The 21,284-nt window shown below is 37.2% G+C and overlaps 1 long non-coding RNA gene across 1 annotated transcript; it reads right to left on the bottom strand.

Moving 5' to 3' along the window:
* Positions 1-411: 411 nt before the first annotated feature.
* On the bottom strand, positions 412-20,385 carry LOC106491202 (uncharacterized). The gene is made up of 4 exons (XR_001293739.1): positions 20,311-20,385; positions 7,998-8,100; positions 5,046-5,239; positions 412-505 (listed from the first exon to the last, which is right to left on the bottom strand). It is a non-coding gene; the product is annotated as an uncharacterized lncRNA (long non-coding RNA).
* Between the last annotated feature and the right edge of the window lie 899 nt (positions 20,386-21,284).

Genomic DNA, 21,284 nt, shown 5'->3' with positions numbered 1-21,284 from the left:
TTCCTCCTCACAAAGAGAGGTCTGTTGCTGTCACATCCCAAGGCCATTTAATCCCTCAGAATTTGACAGAAGGAGCAACTCCCTATTGAGTCACTTAAATTACAGCATCAAAACCAAAGGTAAATCTGTTTGATTAGCATTAGCAGACACCTTATTTCTTCCATGCTTGCAGGCACAAGGCTAGAACTAGATGTAATCTCTGGGTGTGAGTAGCTACCATGCATTCCTCAGAAATTATTTTCCAGATCATGCTACAACCATTCCCCATTTATTAATTCTAAACCTGGATTCAGTGGCAAAAATCTAAGCTGAGATCTTTTGTGTTTTCTCAAAACAAAACAAAATAAAAACAATTTCAAATAATGCAAAAGCTTCACTTGAGATTGTTAGCTTTCCTTACTTACGTCTTGGTTACCACTTCTCCTGGACGCCGTTTCCAGCAACTGTTCTACTGTAAGCCACTCATCAGTTGCAGGGCTCTGAATTTCAGGTAAACTTTTTAACTCTATAGTGAAAGAGGTAGATAACAAGAGCAAAGTTAAGATGATGAGCCTTCCTCTCCTCTTCTAAATCAATGATGTTTTTCTTGGCACTTTGTTCTCTGTAAACCACAGAGCGACCAGAGCAAAACAAAAAAAAACCAACCCACCCCCCCCCCCCAAAAAAAAGCCTCACAATACCTTCAGAGTGAATCAGAATAACACAAAAGTCTCTAGGAAAAAAGAAAAAAATGAGGAAAAAGTGTGGCTTAGAAGGAAATTTTAAAACCTTTAGAAATGACAACTTTATGAATGCTATATAGAAAAGAAAAACAAGTATAAACAAATTGGACTTGTCTAATAAATATGAACCTGACCAGATAGATTTCTTTTATCCTTTCATTTGCCCTTGAATTTTGACAAGCATTCCCTTGCATGCAAATTGCCTGGGATTTGAAAGGTCTGTGACACAATATTCATGATAGTCAGCTTCACTGATAGTTTCCCACTCTTGTTTTTCAAGAAAAAGAAAAAAAATCACTCTTTTTGGAGACATAATTTCCTTATTCTTTTTCTCAAAGGGGATTAAAATGTTAAGTCCTTTATTCCTTACCTTTGATGAGTCTGGAATGGATTGTGAATCTGATATTGCAAATTGGCAGAAAGATCTTATTTTGTCTGAATTTTTACATCAGCCCCTCTCAAAGTGTCTAATCAAACCTGTCACTCCTATGAAGACTGACGTGGCCAACAAGTGTGTTGCTGAACTGCAACATGCCAGACTTAGCGACTCTTGCCATAAAAGCATTTGAAAATCTGGATTTTCTATTGATCCCAGCTTGCTTTTGCTTTACAATGACTTCTGTAGCTGGACTACATCAATATTTCTGTCAGAAAGGTTACACTGCATGTGTTGATCATGTCCAATTTACCAAATGCTGGAGTGACAATAATTGAGTTGTCTGAAAGTTTATTGCTGAACAATGAGAAACAATGTCTTTGCTGATGTCAAGGAAGACTGTAAATGTTCAGATACCAGCAAATGCAGAGGTAACTTATCTATTCTCCCAGAAGAATTTGGGATGGGCTTTTTCATTCTTAGTTTAGAAGAGCCTTAGGCTCAAAAATAAAGGGCACATACTCTTTTGGAGACTGATATTCAGAACAAAACCATGCTTTAATACTTTGGAAATTCATACTACAAAATGAGTGATTTTTGTTTTCTTCCTCTCAGTAGGAATGACTTGCAAAAACATATTCCTCTGTTCTCTCTCTCCTCTCTATGAATCTTGCACTTTTTCTGCTGCATTCAGCAACACGGCTTTTATTCAGAAGCCAGCAGGTCATTTTAGGGGCTCTGTAAAGAATTACCTTTCTGAATCCTCCACCCAAAACTAAGGGTTAGGTTTTTAAATGAAATATGGGAATTAGATAAGCAGGTGCCACTGAGTTCCAATGGGATTTGAACAGCTAACTCGCTTCACCCCCACTATAAACCCAAGACTGGAATTCAAGAAATTTTGCCCAGGCAATAGCCAGTAGGGAGTTTTTCCTCAGTACAGATGTCAGGACTGGATCTTTAGCATATCATCCTTTACCACATCTGACTGGTATCAGACCATTCATACAGAGGGCTTGGTTGCTACATTCTGCTTTCCAAATGTAAGTAAACCAGGACAAAGGCAGCTGCATAAAGTGACCAGAATAAACATGTTGAAAAAGAACAGTGGCTCAGCAAGTATCTGTGGGTATGAAGGCTATAAGAATATTAAAAAGCTAAATGTTTTTAAGTCAATCCAGTCAAGTGCCTATAAAAGCAAAAAAAAAAAAGAAAAAGAAAAAGCTCTCTTTTTTCCTCAGCTGTGGTGGTGCAGCACCTGCCATTAGCTGTGGTGGTTCCTATTTTCATATTGTCTGACAGTAGCAGTTGGACTGAGCCAGAGCCAGTGAGGCCGAGAGGCAGACTCCCTGCTTCCACAAAGCTGAATTTAATAAGATGAGAACAGTATGCCAAGATGGTGAACTCCCTCCCTAGCACTTATCATGACACTAGTCACTCAGCAGGGCCCTTATTGCAGCAGTAATCTGGGTGAGCCTGGCAGAGCGTCCTGCTTACAAGTTCAATATAATAGAACAGCAGGGCACTGGAGGCCTGGCAGAAAAGCTTAGCAAAGTTAAAGCCTATTACGCTATGCCTGAAAAAAATGGCTCTCAAAATATTATATGCCGAGTAAAAACCTGGACATGCCAAGTGCAGTGACATACTAAGCCTCTTCCATAATGGTGCATTCATTAGTCTATAGACACAAGCAACATGGATTTAAATGTCCATAACTCGGATAGAAATGGAAATGCAAATTTGTCCTTTTCTTCTGCTTGGCTTGAATTTAATAGGCAACACTACAGCATAATATATAGATAGCTAAAAGAAATACTGAATCTGCTCTGAGTTGCATTAAGTTGTTTAAGTTATAAAATCTCCACTCTTTATTTTATTTTATTTCCCCTATATTTTCATAAATAAAAAAATCAGTTGAAATAATAACCCATCTCACTGGTATATACTTGTAAGTGAACATGAAAAATCAGCCTTGACAAGACCTGTGGCAGGGAAGCTGTATCAGACCCACCCTTAATACAGTGACATAAGACACAGCCTCATCAGCTTTTAAATTAAAGCAGAATAAAGATCAGTATGCTGTCCACGATAACATCATAAGTTAGACTGTTTTTCACTGGACAACTATTTATCTGATTGAACACCTTAAAATCTATTTTACTTCTGTCCCTATATTTAGCTTCAATAGTGTCTATTATAGCATGGATTTGAAATCCATTAATAATGTGCTGATACAATCCTGAAGCAGCAACCCTACTTTGAATGGCAATTTGGAAGGAGAATTTTGCTTGTTAGGAATTGCCAGAAAAGCCTTTCCATCTGGTCAAAAGACTGTGATAATAAACTCCCTTGAAATGAATTCCAAAATGATAAAACATCTAACAGAAGAGATGGAAAAAGAAGAGGCAGGCATATACTTCACTTGTGATGAGAAGATAGATGTGTCACCTGAACACTTTGTGAAGTCAAGCAGTCTTTCAGTTGCCTAAACATAAGCCCTTAAAGACATTTGAGGTGCCCTTGGGTTTTCCACCTGGTCTCTATCCATCACTCCAGAAAAGCTAGAGTCTCCTGTGCAATCTGGACCATATATGCCCTACATATAATAGAATCACACAGTCAGGGACCTCAGGGGGTCTGTAGTCCAACGTCCTGCTCAAAGTAGGGTCAACACTGACTTCAGACCAGGTTGTTCTGGGCTTTGTCCAGCTGAGTCTTGAAAGCCTCCAAGAATGGAGATTCCATAGTCTCTTTGGACCCTGTTCCAATGGTTACTTATCCTTATAGTGGAATGTTTTTTCCCTTGTGTTCAGCTGGAACCTCTCCTGTTTCGACGTATGGCTCTCATTCTGCCACCATGCACCTCAGTACAGAGCCTGACTCTGTCTTATTGGTAACCTTCTCTTAGGTATCAGAAAGCTGCTACTAGGTCCCCCCAAACCATCTCTAAACAGTTTTGTTCTCTACAAAAGCCCAGTTCCCTCAGGCTCTCCTCACCAGGCATGTGCTCCAGCCTCCTGACCATCTTGGTGGCCCTCCGCTAGGTTTGTTCAAGTTTACCAGCATCTTTCTTATACTGGGGGCACAAAACTGGATGCAGTATTCTAGATGCTGTCTCACAAGTGATGGATGGAGAGGAATAATCACTTTCTTTGATCTACTGGCTACACTTCTGTTGATACAACCCAGTGTGCTGTACTTTATCACTGCCATGGCACACTGCTGACTCATGTTTAGTCTACTGTCCACCAGGATCCCCAGGTCCTTTTCAGCAAAGCCTCCCAGCGTTAGGGAGGCAATCCATAAGAACTAGGACTGTGATCTGGCAACTTCCTTAAATTGTTTAAAGAAGACTTCATCCATTTCTTCATACTGACCACATGATCTGTAACATATTCCTACTGCAATGTCACCCTTACTGGTCTCCCCTTTGATCATGACCCACAAGCTCTCAGTCAGCCTGTCTTCTGTCCCATAGAAGAGTTCCATACACTGAAGCTGCTCCTTCACACAGATGATAACCCCTCTTCCCCATCTTCCCTGCCTATCTTTCCTAAAAAGCCTGTATTAAGTAACCCAGAGCTCCAGTCACACGAACTACCCTGCCACACTTCAGTTATTTCAGTGATGTATTAGTCGTGCACCTGCATATAGAGCTTTAGCTGCTTCTGTTTGTTTCCCAGGCTGTATGCATTTGTGCACAGGCACTTGAGGTGAAACTTCTTTTAACCTGTTTTATCCTTCCTGATGGATTTCTTGCTCCCATCACCCTGTCCCATGTACTTACTACTCTGATTTCTGTTCCCTCACTTATCTGCAAGCTGTCATCACCATCCCTTGACGTAACTGGTTTAAAGCCTGTTGGCAAAGATCATATGTGTGGATGTCTTGGATACTCTAGGGCACCTCAAAAGGAAAGTACTTGCATTTAGACAGTTGAATCCCACCTTTAGTGTCTTAGTCCAAGACTTGCGACTGCTTCTTTCTGATCATGTCTATTTCTTATTCCCTCCTTCCAGTCTGTAGCACTTTACTAATCATTCAAACACAGGAATAGGACATTATATTCTCCAGTTCTTTATCCATGCACAGAAAGGTTGTTTCAGATGCTGATTTTGGTTTTTGGAGGAAAAGCCTTTCTCTGTAAAAGAAATTAACTTATTTTAAGTTTTATCCAATAGAAACAAGCTAAGATGTGCTTGAGTTACAGCACAAACATGCTGAAACTAGTTAATATCTCTACCCAGCACAGCAGTCAATAATATTTTACTACAGAAGCAAGCCTTGAGCAATATCAGTGCTCCATAAAATGAAGCTGAACCCTCTCCAAGGATCTTATATCAGATTTTCAATATCTGCAGTGTTGGCTCTTACGCTATCCAGTTCAATTCATCCATCTCCTGCCATGATCTTGATGTGCTCTGAAGTTGCACCAAAGTGTAGCTGGTCGCAAATTTCACACTTACCACTTCAGACAAGTGAAAGGTCAAGGACTTACAACAGTTGTGCAGCTCCTTATCAGTACCACAAAGCACAGACAGACATGGGAGTGACTGCAGGTCAGATCAGCTGTAATTTATACTAACTATACTAAGTCCATATAGATCCATCCCACTTCCCCCAGACAGCAGAATATGTGTGTTTGAATGTTGCTCACTTGTCTCACTTTTCATCTGCTCTGTGTGCAGAGTATGGTATAATGTACGGTATCAAAAATATATATGCACACTTTCTGAAAACAAAAGGATGATACTAAATTAATATATAAACATTAAATAGCTCTTTCAATGCAAAAATCCTTCCATATTTGGAGGGGTCAGCAGTACAACTCCAAAGGTAAAAAGAAGATTTTAAACTAGCCACTAACCAAAGGGAGAAAAAGAGATGGAACTAGAAATGGTCTAATATCATGCTGAGAATGCTGCTAGAGAGAAAGCAAATCATGCCACATTTATTCAGTACATTCTAAAAACTGAAAAAAATAGGCATTGCTTCTAGTCTACGATGAGAAATGATACACGGTGTTAGTGTGACTATTATAAAATATGTGATAAGGAAAACCTAAAAAGTGCTAATTGAATGCCCTTGAATCATATTACCAGGCCCCATTAGAGCTGGTGACACTGGAATACTTTTTTACAGGAATCTAACAGTATAGGACTACTGATGATTATTATTTTAATGTTCATGAGTCACAGCACTGAGTTACAGATGTTTCTTAGTTGGTGAGCAAAAGCAAACTAACATTAATGATGTTTACTTTCAGTCCTAAATAAAATTAAAACAAACAAAATGTGACTGAAGGTAGAAATATTTCAAATATATAACATCCTGATGTGTAGATATTTTACAGTCTGGTCTTGTCCAACAATAGCCTCAGTTACAGTCTAATGTCCAGTCTTAGCCAAAAATAATTGAAGACCCCTTTGTCCTCCAAAAGAATCCTATTAATCTCATTTTTGAATTTTAATAAATGGAATAGTTAGACCTCCAAATCTGAAATGTCATTCTTGTTTCAAAATTAACTAACATGTTTTAAAAGAAATTTAAATATGTGATGGCCATAGAAGATTAAAAAAAGAAAAAAGAAAAAAAATTAAAAATCCCTTTTTGAGTATACCCAAACTAATTTTTTCTGTTTTCTAAATGTAACTCTCAAAAAAACTAATTATTTGCATATTTCTGCTCATCTACATACTTCAGAATTGTATTTAAACATGAATCCTGCTACATCATATATAATATTGTTTGTCAGCAAAGTCTTTAAAAGCTGTATGTTAGCTCACCTTTAACATAGTTAGAGAAGCCATATTGTAAACCAGCTTCAAGTTATGTGTCTATATTTTTCAAGATTTTTAGAGGCCAGAAGGCAAAGATGAAGCAGTCTTGTGCAGCTTTCAAAAAAAAAAAGCATAGTTTTCCTTATCCACAGGTATATTTAGGACACCTGACCCACATAATTAAAGACATATCACTGTCTAGAGATAAGCATTTACAGTATGAAGCACTCTTGAAAATATCAATTAGCAGTTATACAACTTTTAAAAATCTGCCCCAGCATTCTTATATACATTATCAAAGCCCAGACACGTCCTTGTAAACCCAAATTAACTGATTTTTTTCTCATATCATTATACAACAGTGCAGTTCATCACATCAGTTTATTCCTCATTAACACCAATATGAACAGAATCTGTTCTGTAGATTTGAATGATTTGACTTTGAATACTCTGATTTCACTATTAGTATCTGAATAATACTCTATTATACACTATATTATTCTAGTGTAGTTTTTTTCATTGTGTGCAACAATTGTAGTTCTCCTGTCAGATACTATAAAAAATATATAAGCTTTTTATCTTGAAATAGCTTTTAATCATATGATAGAGCAAGAAGCTAATTATTACATAAGCCATGCAAAAAGCATTTCCATTCTTTGTTAAATCAGGACAGATATGGTCATCCATATCCAAAGTTGCTCTCAGAACAAATAACAATGATGATACCTTCTAACTTCTTATGCCAAGGTCTGGAAAAAAAGTTTTGGAGTCAGTGGGAGAGTTTGTTTGCTTATTAGGCACTAGAGCAGGCTGTCTAAAACATAACACCTCAAAAGTCTGTTCAAGTAGGAAAAAAAAAATATATATATATATATATATATTCTCTTGGGCACAAAACCTTATTTTGAGATGTGCTCAAGCATGGCTTAACCTGATGTTGGCATAGGCTATATTGCAGCACCTCTGGACTATTGCAATACATAACAACAATAAGAAACACTGTCAATTATGTCATTATATTGAATTCATAACTGGAACAGTTGCTGGAAATAGTTATTAATGAAAGAAAAACAACAGTCCGAAGTCATCACCAAAAAAAAATGACAACAGGCAACTCACCTAAAATTGATCTTTGGCACTCAAGGAGAACAACTGGATCTTTTGAGTGTATCTGCCCAGTCCTTCACATCAAAATGTTGGTATACATGTAGGAAAATATCTCCTAAAAAAGCAAAGAATGATCACCAAAGACTTTCTACAAGTTATTGCTCCACTCAGTATGAGCTTAACTGAAGTCCAAATTGTGAAATAATAAACCGGACAGAAATTGAAAGTTTATTCTTTGCCTCCCAGTGTTTACAGTAATTTAAAGCCAAACACCAACAAACAAATTGGCAGCTGGCATTTTAGATAGCATGAGGTGTTAGCCATATGGTCCAACAAAATAAAACATTTATTCTATTTGTCTTCAAGTATCTATGTTAGCAGAACATTAAGATGCAAGGGCATTAAGATTTTGCTTTCAGGATGTTAGAACACCTTTTCCTTGGACTTTTATCAAGAGTGTACATGCTTCTCTTTACTATGTATTCGTCCTTGCTAAATCAGATGCAGAAGTTTAGAATAAAAGTTGTCTTCACAGATTCCATACGGTTTTGAATAACAGTTGCTGCAGCACAAGCCAAGTGGCATGCTCAGCTTAATATAACACTACCTACATTGTGTTTTCTGCCATGGGGCTCCTTTCACTCTCTTTCCCTTCTCTTTGAAAAGTATGTTGGTCCTACCAGTCCAAAGGAATTTCATTTTTCATGAAACTGCATTGCTGATGGTTTCTGCAGTGCTCTTGAGGCCTTGTGACATTAAAAATTTCTATTTGAGAAGTTTGTAGTAGCTAATTCTGGCTTCAGCGGAAAAATAGTTTAAAGATACACTGCTGCTGTATCTATCCTTCAGTATAACAGTCAAACAGTTATTTGTTTTCCAACCTAATAATGACAAGGTGGGATCTGAAATCTGCTGAGAGCATTCAGTATTGCTCTGTCCTGAACACATCATTTGCCCTAGAATGTTTCAGCACTAGGTGACAGAACTAAAAAAAAAAACAATCACCCAAAATGAGAGGTAAAATAGCAGCAACCTCTTTGACAATGCTCTTTCTTTCTGTCCATCTTACTCAGGGATTTGGATATACACAGGACGACATCAGTGGTATCCCTGCTTTCTAATGCCAAGGGTTTACCTGAGAGCAACAGCAAGGGCTTCTTACCATGTCATTTCACAGTTTGAGGTAGATTCTGTTGAAAGTAAAGGCTTAAATACTCAGGTTCATCCAAGTTATGCCCCCAAGCTCTGAAGAAAAATATGATGAGACACTGTGCTCTTCCCTTAGGCTGACTCACCCACTGGAATGAAACCCTAGAGTTCCAACCCTAGCAAGAGAGGATAGGGTGACACAGAATATGCCTACAAGAGCTAGGGATTTTTCTCTTCTGGGGTTGGTTATTGATCAGTGAAAAAAGCTCCCATGTGTTTTACACACCCAGAAGAACATAGTTGTGTAAGATCCTTGTGAGCATCAGAAGCACATATATTTCAACATGACAGTGAAAAAATCTATGAAGAAATCCCCACTCAAGTACCCTTCCATACCTAAATTCCATAATTTACAAACAGCCAAGTAACATAATAATTCCATTGTTAATCCAAATAAATCTAACTGGGGAGTGTATGCACCAGCCTCATAAGAAATACAGGTAGAATTATAGCCAAGTTATTTTTAAAGTTTTTTTTAACAGTCATTTGTTTCAAAGATGCTAATAAGTAGCACACCACTGACTGCTCCTAAAAGTCCCACCAGGACTATACCTGAGAGATAATTAGAGGAAATGCACAGACAAATTCATAAATGGATGTGTGTGCATAACATCTTCACTGATATTAGCCATGGTGCAGCTAAATAAAGGTCAAGTATGACTCAAAACCTTAGGAATCCATATTATATCTTTATATTTTCTTATGATATCATTGATTTTTTTTTTACATTTATGAATGCCTAGTTTTGATTTAATACAAATACTGGAGTGAATATCAGTCAATGGAGAATATATGAAATGTAAGATCAAACTGACCCAAACAGACACCTACTGGCTTAGTAGAACAGTTAATGTTCATAAGTATATGGGACTAAAGCAACTGCTTGGATTAATGGACCCATTTATTCGCTCCTCTACATTATGTAAAAAGAACAGTTACATGTAAGCTCAATAAAGAAAGAAAACACTACTCAAAAATTTCCTTCCTTATCTACTCACTCTTTCATATATTGGAAAGACTGATGAGTATGAAAAGCTTAGTTTTGACAACTTGGAAAAAAAAAACAAGGTTAAATGCAAACCCAAATGACTTAGCATGAAAATTTATTACAATTGTAAAAATATGCTTTTAAAGGGAAAAATACTGAATATTTAATACTGCAAATAAGTAGTATGTAGAATTACGCCTGTGGGTTCTTTTGCTATGTTGAGTGGATTTAATTTAATTTAGAAGGGTTGAAAAAATTGTATACAGTATACACTTTTCCAGTCTTCTACCAGTTTTTGTTATTGTTGTAAAAGAGCAGAAAGGAAGCTACATAACTAATCTAACAAAGTCTAGCCACATTTAAATGAGAGCAGAGTTACACAATGCCTGCCTAGCAAACAGTAAAACAGAGAAAACTGAAGTGATCACTTCAAAGTAGGAGGGAATTCACTCACACAGATTCTTCTCCTTACACAAGAGAGAAGATATTATCCACCCTGACCATACTAAGGGACCTGCGAAACAGAAATAATATTAAAATATTTTTTCATTTAATATTGTCAACAAATTGAAATACTTTGCTGTACTGGATATGAACAGTCAGAATACAGAACTGCAGATTTCCAGAAAAACTCAGCTTTATAGAAGTTGTGCATTTCAGCCAAACACTGTCATTTCTAGTGATCTGGTGCTTAAACTAGCTACCGATAGTGTAATGTCATCTCGATGTTAGTGAATATTTAAATGAAATTCATAAGCTATAGAATGCTGGAAACAATTTGGCAAATGATGTTTGCAGAAATCAGCAGAAAAAAACTGCCTTGTTTAAAATCTGTAGATTAGTGCTCATACAAGCGCATCTTCCACAAATCTGAAATTTTACACTTGTACAAACCCAGGAGGCAGATCAAGTAATTTACTGGGACTATTAAAAAAGTGCAACTCTCAGAAAAGGTGCATTACTTTGCATTCAACCACATATGTCTACAGGCATCCTTACTAGCTGATCTGCATCACCACTATTTATCAGTTTCACTGTGGCTTATTCTATATAATCTATATGAGGTAAATATATTAAACAAATAAATGCCTATTGCTGGACAGTGAGTTAACCTCTTTATTTCCTGGAAGGACTGGACATACTGGAAAAATCCAAAAGGACAACATGCAATGTAACATCCACAGCATTTTGGAAATACAAAAATCTATATGCTTTTGTATATTTGTCATTTTAATACAATTTGAGGGATCTCACAGAATATACAGACTTACCAGTCTATTCAGTCAATTAGATCTTCTTTTGAATCTATATTAATAGTTGTCTTGCATTTGTTTAGCCATAGTAACTAGATAAAGGATACTGATTACCGTCTATTTTTATTCCAGCATTCTCAACAAAGTAATAGTAGCATTTCTCTTCAGCATGCTTTGAAAGTCAAATATTCTACCTGACTTTTCAGAAGTTCTAAAATACCTATTACTGCTGGGATATAGTTCAGTGCTTCATTAAATGTAACTATTTAGCTGTGCAATTATAGATAAACATCTAAGTCTTGATTAATAAATAAAAGGATTACATCCATGCCAGTGAAATGCTGCATATATCTTGCTATTGTGTAGTATAAACCTCTGGGCATTTTCCTTCAGATTCACAGTCAAATTTTGTTGTAGAGGTGAACTGCATATGTGATTCAAATGGGCTGGAGGCAGATGCTCAGATTTTTCCTGAAAACATATAAAGGCTTCAGGGAAACATCTTCCCTTGGTGATCATAAAAGCACCGCTTGCATGTTTCCATATGGAATATCCTTAGAACCTTTTTCACAAGCACAGAGAGAACTGAGAAGCAAAGCTGAGTAGTTCTGGCACCCTAAGGATTTCTGAGACAATAACCAGGAGGAGAAAGCTCTTGTGTACATAGCAATGCATTACAAATAATGGGAGATATCTTACTATTCTTAAATGCCTGGCAGTCCTCAGCTCTGGGGATTCACTCTGGTCCATTATAAGGCCAGGTATTAAATTTAGATTTGATTGAGATTTCCAATTTTTTTAAGACTTTAAATCAGAATCATCTGTAATTACAAGCTATAAATGCTTTGGGCTAAAAGCATTTATCTAGCAACAAACATAATACGGCCTATTTATCCATAAAGTAATAGTAATAGGTGTAATAGATGGTAGGTAGCACTTCTTAATTTGAAACACTTTGAGATTTTGTTGCTGCTTTATGAGGGAAATGTTTGCACTCGAGGAAATTATACTAACAAATTAGTCTTATAATCACATCATAACCACTACTAAAGAAAAAGCTAGTTACATTTATCTAAAGTTCAGTTGAGATAGCAGTGATGGGTAGGCAAAGGGTGGGATAAAGTTCTGTTTAAACCAATACCTAAAGCCATCCAGCTTAAGCAGCTGTGTTCAAAAATCTTTTTCCCATCTAGATCCAGGGTCATTGTAACTGGAAGTGAAACATTTCTTTATTTGTTTTGATGAAGTTCAATTTCCTTTTTATTTTTTTATTTTTACTTTGTAGGGTACTTCCTGTATAAGTTGGTTATATTCAGTTTCTTTTTCTGTCCATCCCCTGGCTTGTTACTTTTAGGGTGGTCTGAATTTCAGATTTGGTGTTGTGATGTTATTTTGGGTTTTTTGTTTTCTTCTTCTCTCTGACTGCTTCTATTTTCTTCTTCGGGGACAAAGAATTCATCATACTTTCATGTATTCATGTCCAAAGTGCTTTACTTCTCAATAAATTCTAGTTTATGGGGCCTAATTCAGGCCTTCACTGAGCTTTCTATCATGTTGCCCTCTGTGTAGCAAAGCAATTTCAATGCTTATAAATACATTCTAGTACCAGCATCCACCATATGATGCCCAGCAGAACCCTTCTCTTGGAATACTGGTATTATTAAAAATGGACTTTCTTTGTCATGCCTCTCCTGTGTGTCATTTAAACATGTCTCTTCTAGGACTTCAAATTGTCTTGTGATAGAAGTTCTGAGTTTTCTCCCTTAACCTTCTTTATTTTTCTGTAGGTGTGCTACATATTTCAGTGCTTAATATTATTTCCCCTTGTCTACCCATCTGCTTATTTTAGCTGCTTCTTCCTCTCTGCTGGATTCTGTACAGACTTCCCATCCCCCTGTCCACTCCTTTAAACTCTCCCCCATAGCTCTGTCTATCCTCTCAGCCGGTGCATTTGTGACCCTTCTGTTCAGATGGAACCCATCCCACCTATACAGGCTCCATCTGTTCTAAAATGTCCCACAAACCTAAAAGGGGATGGAGGAAGTTCTCCTCTACACAATTGACGTCACTAGGAGGAATTTTCCTGGGGTTTTGGCCCTGGAGAATCAGTAGCATTTAAGAACAATAAAAAGACTTCTCACTGAAAGGAATTCCTGTGAACGATGTTACTGCAATACCCACCTATATGCATGCATACTTCTCAGGACCTGATCCAAAGCCTAAGTCACTGGGGATTTTCCACTGATCTCAGTGGACTTTGGATCAGGCCTTCATTTCACAAATACATGTGTTCAAAGGACAGGTTTAAAAACTGGGAACTTCTGCCAAGACAAGGGTGTTTAATAACTCCAAAGCAATTTTCTTTACTCAAAAAAAATATGGCAACTAATAAAATAAAATATTACAGAGATACTTCTTTGGGAAACCATTATTAACAATATCTCTGTGTATATTGGGATTTAGTGAAATTAAACCTTGCAAATATGATGCAGCCTTTTGCCAGTGAGGTGATTTTTTTGGTCATTCTCCAAATGTTGCTCAATATCTCCAGAATGTAAAGTATTAAAATCTCCTTGTGACCTGCTTCAAGGGACAAGAAAAGCTGGAAGCAGATAAAAGCAAAACACTCCCTAAAATGGAACCTGCTTTCAGCACTGGTAAAATCTCTAGTCTCAGGATTTTTTTCTTTATAGCCTAAGGAGAAAAGTTGTATTAGTCTACCCTGTTCAAAATAAATAAGGAATGAAATATGTAATTTACATTTATATATCTCACAGAACAGATGTAAAAATAAAGAGTAAAGGCTGAAAATAATTCTTGGCAATTATTACTCCATTCAGTTGCTGAGATGCACTTGAAAATTCCTAAAAGACAAGAACTAGAACTGCTCTATACTTTATTTTTGAACAAGGTTCCTTGCAATGATGGTTTCTCCCAGCTTTTTGCAAGGTACAGTAGCTGCAGCTTTGTTTATCTGGCCCCTACACAATATTGTCAGGATGCATTTCCATTTTCCAAGTGACTGCTGCCACTGTGCCACAATCTGTGCTCATTTCTCGAGCAGCTAAACCCTTTGACACTGTGGTTTTTAATTAAAATTACATTAAACTTAATCAGCCAGAAAGAGGCTGCTGTAGAAGGCAGGTTTGATTGCAACCTGCAAAGGGCGCTGGGGCTGCCAACTCGCTAAAGATGTGCCGGCAGATGCCAAGCTGCTTGTGTGAGCCCCATGGTCACAAAAATGCTATGAGAGGTCAGTTCTGTCTTCACTTTTTTCTAGCACTGTCACCAAACTATAATGCGTGATAACTCTCAATAAAGCTCAAAGAAGAGAAGTTCATTGCTAATAGAGCCAATGTAGTTTTATTCATTTCTCAAATAATTGAGATTCACAGAAAAGGTGTATTTGACCAGTGCTGTTATTTGGTGACTCCTGCAAATGATAAACCCTGTAGGTCTACCTGCACATTTGAGAATTAAAACATGTACAAGGGCTTATGAGATTGGGCCTGACTGTCTCTCATCTCCTCAGGATTTCCTTTGTACATTATTTATTTTTTGTTCTTGTTTGGTATTGAATGGAGTAATGAATGAATGAGCCGGCCTAAGAGTGTTAGATTGGCAGAATTTGTTTGTAGAGCTAAGGCTGATTTCACTGCATAAATGAATAGCTTATATCTGAAAATGGAAGTAAAGGCTAAAGTAGAGTCTTGCAATAGCATACATAACCTTTTAAAATATTATTTGATAACAGCACAATGCAACTGTGGAGTTCCTTGAATCTGTTAGGATATTAATATCTTCAAAACCCTTCCCCAGGTGTGGTGATCATTGAATGGAAATTATATATAGGAATATTATTGTTTATACTATTGTAATATTTAAGAAACTTAAACGAGTAACAGAGCTGTCTGTGATTTCCCCTCTCTGTGTTCAGTGTTTGAACCTGAACAAACTCACAATGAAATGAGAATGTATCAGGTTACTAAATTTGCCCCAAATTTGAGAGGACTAAGCAGACATCTTCTGAAACCTATTTCCCATCTTCCATGTTTGAAACTGTACCATCCTAAGAGATCTTTTTGCTTTGAAATCCCTTTTGCAGTCTGTACAGAAAGTGAAGATAAAACCAGGAGCCTTTTGGCTTGTATTATATGCCATGAAAACCACCAACAAGGCTTCTGGGGAGCTTCCGGGGAAGATTATAGTGTATAACTCCATTTTATATTTCCTCATGTGGGCTGTTTAATCCTTCTACCTACAAATAGTGACTCTGGAATCATATGATTTTTGTTGTTAAGATTTGATTTATTTTTATGTGTGCAATTCTGTGTCAAGGGAACAGATAACTATTGTGATTTCATGATTATACAGACTGACCAGAATATAATGTTTCATGCACAGTTTTCAGTTCTGTATACCTGGAAATGTATTTATTGAAACCTGGAAAATCAGGAAAAATTTGGGCAAATTAATGAGAAAACTAATGAAGAAGAGCCAAAGGGGAAAGGTAATGAAATCTAAAAAAGGCTAGTAGATTTATAATTAGTAAGGGGAGACATCTGAAAAGAAGAGAGAAGAATAAGAAAGCTTTCCCAGTGACTGAAGTGATAGGATAGAAAAGTTATCTTCTTACTGCAGACTCAGACATATTAATTACAGTAGAAAATGGCAATTACTCTGTTAAGATCTATTATAAACTCTATCAGAAAATAAACAAATTAACACTCATGCAAATTAGGAATAATGCTAATTAAGTCAATGGAACCAGGTTGTTATAAGAGAAATAGGAATGATTCTTTTTCTTCAGCTGTTCACTCAATTAAAAAAAAAATAAAAGAACAAAGCACTTCATACTTGCTAATTACATTTGTTTTAGGAAGCATTAAAACATACCAGGAAAATTAGATTTGTCCTGTTTGACACACACAAGCATAAAAGAAGTGGTAGAAGTAAGAAATAGTTTTAAAAAGTTTGGCCTTCCTTTTCTGGATACAGGGATCCACAAACAAGCAAAGAATTCAGCAAAGAGTTTCATCATGTTATATATAAAGTGACCATGAATTATTTTCTTCCCCGTTATTCCTGCTATCTCCATTGTATTTTCAAATCTCTACATTAGCTTTATGTATACATTTTTTAATTTCTGTAGTGTTTGTTTTATGCTTTGCAAGTATTACCAATATTACTGCAACTCTGGGTTTGCTGTCATTTCCTTGAAGTTCAATGATGACTAAGCTTCAGTCCTGAAGTGAAAAGATGAACTGTGGAAAGTATTACAGAGTGAACTTCCCTCTCAGTTGTTTGGGCTTAATAGATATAAGCAGTAAACATGAACCAAACAGTTTCAAGTCTTACTAAATAGCCTCACTTTATCAACTTGACCTAGCAATGCATCAAGTTTCCCCAGTGTAGAGCAAAATGCATGGCAAGAAACTGTTACTCTTTATGTGGAGCTTGGCCAGTCACTTAAAAGGATTACATGGTGTGATCTCCAATGTTTGCAGGGACTGGACCCTATAGTCAAATGTTTCCTCTTAATACAGTGTTCTTAATAAGAAAGGATAAAAAAGCAGATGATATATTCCTACACATTTTAGGCCATCTTTAAGTTACTTGCCATGTAACAAAGTCTACGGCAGAGCTAAGGATAGTACTCCTTACTGATCACCCACACACCCTTATTTAGAACAGTAAGATACATTACTTATATGACAAAATAATGGGTAGTCTCATGAGAAGTAGAACTAATGTCTCCTGGTTTGACTTGGATTTGGGTTTCATCAGTAAATAAAGCTTCTTCTATGATAGGTCTTTCTAATTAGCTTCCCCTGTGTGAATTCTCTGGGATCTAATCTTGGCTGAACTTACAATGCAGTCTTTTTCTTGTGGATCATTAACAGAGTCTTTCACCACTTCCCAGATGCGTAGTTTCAGGAAACTTGATGGACTTTACAATTTCAGACCTGTCAGATTTGGTCAAGGCAGACAAACACATATACATATTCCCTGGGAAACTATGTACATCTTGTTTCCTCAGAAAATGAGGCTAAAAGAGAAATGTAAAAAACAGATCCAAATGCTCTTAGTTTGTCTATTTAGCCCATTTCTTGGTGTACAGTTGTAGTGAGTTTGTGTTAACAAATTTCAAAGGAGTGATGGACAAAGAGCTCTATAGTTAGAGTAAGGTAGAGTACATCACACACAAATTCTGCTGGCACATGGAATGAATACAAACCTCACACTACCCCCAGGAGAAATGAGGGAGTTCAAAGTGATGTGTACTATATGATGGGATAAAGATGGCATATATGGAAAAAGGGAATTTGATATGGGAATTTCTACCCCTTGTATAATTGGGGAACCTTAGAGGTGTGATTGAATGAAGGCAGGGTGATAGATAGAAAAATGATGGCTTCTTAAACTAATGTGTAGGGAACCCTGCCAGGAATGGTTCATGTCTAGATCTAGATCAGGCAGTAGGGGCAAATTAGAGTTGAGCCCCTGGGGGTCAAGTGACCACAATCTGATTAAATTTATTATAATGCAGAAACCAAAACAAATTAAAACAAATATAAAAAGTATGACTTCCGACTGGCCAGCTCTGATGCCTCATGGAAGAAAGGGACCTTGTTAATGCATGTACACTGAGGAAGGCAGAACAGCTCTCAGACAGCCCGGGAGTTCAAAGTATGCAAGCTAAACCTGGGATTGGTTCTGTTTAAAGCTCAACAACAGCAACATTTCAAAAGGGGCATAATTTTAGTCATCCCAGAAAATACTCATCCCACCAGCTACATAATTACATTTAAAGTACTAAAAAAAAATTAATGTGAAAAGACTGAATTTGAAGACAGGATTAATAGGCATATTAGTTATTAGTATTCTAAAGACATGAGAGAGGCATATTTTAAGAGGTTACAGGTAACCTGGATATTAATATAATGACAGTGTTCATTTGCATTATTAGTATGTCTCCAAGCCAACTACAGCAAGCAGCAGTATGGCAGGGAAATATATATCTCATCCACCTACGCTTGTACAGTGGGACCTTGTAAGCAAAGCAAACACAAGCACAACTTTTCCCTTGTATGTGGGACGCACAGCTTTTATTTGCTACCTAAGCTGCATTTTGTAGGGGATGTGCAGACATCTACACAATGAGTAGTGGGGGCAACTGAGCTGCAGCTGGTGAGCACTTAAGTGTGGATCCCTTGCTGCCATGCTCCTCAGCTGGTTCCAGGAAGGCTTAAACTTCTTACAAGTATGGATACGGAGCTACAGGGCACGAAAAAGATCACGGGAAGGAAACTGGGAAGTATAGTTCCTTGGGGGTTTGGGCAAGCACTCAAGTCCAAACCTGTCAACTGTCCACACAGGAAAAAACTTCAGGTTCATGCTGCCTTTTATTTTAGGTCCAAGTTCATATAACCTGAAGTGTAGGCAGACAGCACCTGACAGTGGGGCCCTTCCTAGAATGGGCCCAATATCCCCTTCTAGATCAGCACCTAGTATTTGTAAGAAGCCTCAGTTCAGGCTGCAATACAGTGTGGATGCAGACAGTCAGGTTGGGAAACAACCTGTTTCAGCCTTAGTGCAGTGCAGTGTGATCAAAGAAGAAGTGATTGGGGCTGTGAAATATGGATTTTTTAAATGGGAAGTTTAAAAGCCTCCCATACTATACAAGTATACTATACTATACAAGTGCTGATGTGCACTGCCACGTGCTGCAGTTACTTATTTACAGCTTAAGTCCCTCTCTCTCTCCTACAGCTTTCAGTGCTCCTCTTTAAAAAGCCAGTGCCATATTCATTACTATACTGGCTATTCATGCTCAAAGACAACATGCAAAGAACACGATGTTTCATAACTGCAAATGGCAGAAAAATCCTTATCTTCTAGCCTTGCTCTCTGGCTTTGCCTGCAGGACCAGCACTTGGCTTTCTAGAATAGTTCAGATGGGAGAGTGCTGGTGTTGATTAAGCCTACACAGCACATCTGACATTTGAGAGTCAACAACATCACTTAAGAGTTGCTGCTTTTTAAGTTTCTCAGACTTGATGCTAATCCATGAAAAAACTCGAACTGTAATTACGAAATGGCAAGTTTTCCCTCTAAAATCTTTTGCCTATTTCAAACATGATGATTTTGAAAGTGGCAAAGTCACCTTTACCTTGTATTATTTTATTACCCTATAAGCCTATATTATGATATTAAAGGTTGTTTCTGGACAGTTTATTTGAGAGGAATAAGCAACAACCAGTTTGTAAATTTTCATCCATTAATGCAATGATGTTAGGTGCCTCAAGGCAACTGAGATGGTTTCTGGGGGCCTAATACACATTATTTGTAAGACATCCATCATGAACAATGGAATTAGTTATCACATGGCAAAATATAAAGAAATATCTCTATGTCAGTGAAGACAAAACTGTTGTTAAATGACTACAGCTTCCACATGGCTGAGTCTACCATCCATATTTCTTGTGACTGCTACCATGTTAGAGGAGCAACCCCAATAATTTCAGTGAATTGAGACAAGAGGTAAAGTCCTGCATAATGTAAGTACAGAGCAGAATCTAGCTTCTGATAAACAGGATGGCAGTTCTTACCTCCCAGAATGGGCAATTTTGACTCTGTGCATCTCTCTTAAGATAATGAGAGAGAAGTCTTGAATGTCTTTTTCTGCACACATAGACTGATGCAGATCCTTACATCCTTTTACCAAAAGAAAATCACTGATTAAGAAGACAACAGAAAGATTCTGTCTGGAAATTAAATGAAAGATGCCATAGGAAAAAAATACAGAAAATATACTTTATAGAACTGGCAACATTTACTAAGTCTAATTTATTATTCATAAATTTATACCCACTTGACATAATAGCTTTGATGTTCTTCAATTAAGTTGAGTAATGTCCATGATGTGAGACTAAGGATGGGAAGAAACTAAGCTGGAGATATCTCAGAAAGGACATTTTGGAGACAATCTGGAAAAAAAAAACAGTGAAAAGAACCGATAAAACAAATGAAAAAAGCATCAAGTCAATTCCAAAGTAAAATTCCTGAGATTTTATTTTACTTCTTCATCTTAAATTGTTCTAATTTCTTTTCTGGCTGCTCTTTTGCTTTATCATATATTTCATGTGTTTTAAGCCACTGTAGCTGTACACTTAGAAATTTGTGTTTAACCTTTTAAGTGCCCAGAGACATCTTTGCATCCAACAAAGGAACACTCATCTGGACCTATGACTGTACTCTATACATCACCACTGATTAGGAAGCATGAGGGTCTATGTCCCTGGCAGCACTGGGTCATTGCACTCAAAGGGTTAACTGATGGCATTTAATATACTTATCTGCAGGTAAAGAGTTTCAAGGCTGGAAAGTACTTCCCCTCGTATTACCACTTGGTCAATTAGCAACCTCTAGGCCAGACCTGTGTGTTCGTATTCTCTTGTTATCCTGTCAGGATTCTTTACCCATTCACCAGTAATAGAGTCCTGTGACTAAAACCTTTTTTGGCTAGGGTAGCTGAAAGACCAGCTTCTTATTCCTCACAGAAACTCTCCTATAGGCAATAAAACAGCAGTTATATCACAACTGCTCAAATGGCAAATGTGAAGTGACTGCTTGCGTATAAGATGCTGCCTGAAAAAAAGGAGATGGGGGTAGCTCATTTGACAGAGCTGTTCACACTTTCTCTGCACAGCTGAGAGACATTAGCTTGATTTCCCAAGATTGGTGTGTTTTCCAGCACGGTGAGTTAGAAAACCCAACAGCCTGAGAGATAAGCTGAGTCTGATCATACATGTTTCAAAGCTCAGGCACCAAAAGCTACTCCAAAAA

Source organism: Apteryx mantelli, chromosome 2, assembly GCF_036417845.1.
Source record: "Apteryx mantelli isolate bAptMan1 chromosome 2, bAptMan1.hap1, whole genome shotgun sequence".
Lineage (NCBI taxonomy): Eukaryota > Metazoa > Chordata > Aves > Apterygiformes > Apterygidae > Apteryx > Apteryx mantelli.
Note: the sequence above shows the minus strand (reverse complement) of the source record. Positions and strands in the feature narration are given on the sequence as shown.